Source organism: Meleagris gallopavo, unplaced genomic scaffold (assembly GCF_000146605.3).
Source record: "Meleagris gallopavo isolate NT-WF06-2002-E0010 breed Aviagen turkey brand Nicholas breeding stock unplaced genomic scaffold, Turkey_5.1 ChrUn_random_7180001984833, whole genome shotgun sequence".
Lineage (NCBI taxonomy): Eukaryota > Metazoa > Chordata > Aves > Galliformes > Phasianidae > Meleagris > Meleagris gallopavo.
The window spans coordinates 1-609 of record NW_011243343.1 but is presented as its reverse complement, the minus strand read 5'-3'; the positions used below and the strand labels follow the sequence as shown (position 1 = coordinate 609).

The following is a 609-nucleotide window of genomic DNA, read 5'->3' as shown; positions in this document are numbered from 1 at the left end:
CTTTATTACAGACATGCGCCTTCTGGGGATCCGAATCCCAATCAGGTTGGTGCCTTTCAGCCAACTCTTGACATGGGAGGACACACGAGCTGTCCTTGGCAGGACTGCCCCAGCAGGCCTGGCCCTTTGCAGCCATTTACATGGGCCTCAGCATCACTGGGAAGCTGGAACTGGGCATCGGGTGGAAGGGGAGGGATGCCATGGATTTAGTTTTAGTCCTGGGGCAGTCCTGGGGCAGTCAGTGCTCATTCCATTCCCTCCTTTCCCTGGCAGAGAACCAACGTGGGAGGACAACGATGCCTACGCATCTCTACTGGAGAGGCACGGGAGCTGCGATGCCAGCCACTGCCTTTACCCACACGGCAGGGAGCAGGCAGAGGGAGAGGGGTGAGTTACCTCTGCGTGGGATTGCAGCCTCACAGCCTGGGGGAGCACACACCGAGCACCAGAGCTGTGCCGGGCGCTCCCTGGCTCAGGTCACTGTGTCCTCACGGCCACAACCCGTTTGTTTCCCCAGGCCCTGGCAGCTGCTCCTCTGCAGCTCCTGTGCTGCACAAGGCACTCACCGGCGCTGTTCCAACTTGAGTCACAGCGCAGCCAGCTGGGAGT

The 609-nt window shown here is 60.4% G+C and overlaps 1 long non-coding RNA gene across 1 annotated transcript; it reads left to right on the top strand.

Moving 5' to 3' along the window:
- LOC116217837 lies at positions 1-602 on the top strand. Its single transcript, XR_004162549.1, has 3 exons — positions 1-45; positions 274-387; positions 518-602. It is a non-coding gene; the product is annotated as an uncharacterized LOC116217837 (long non-coding RNA).
- Positions 603-609: the final 7 nt, after the last annotated feature.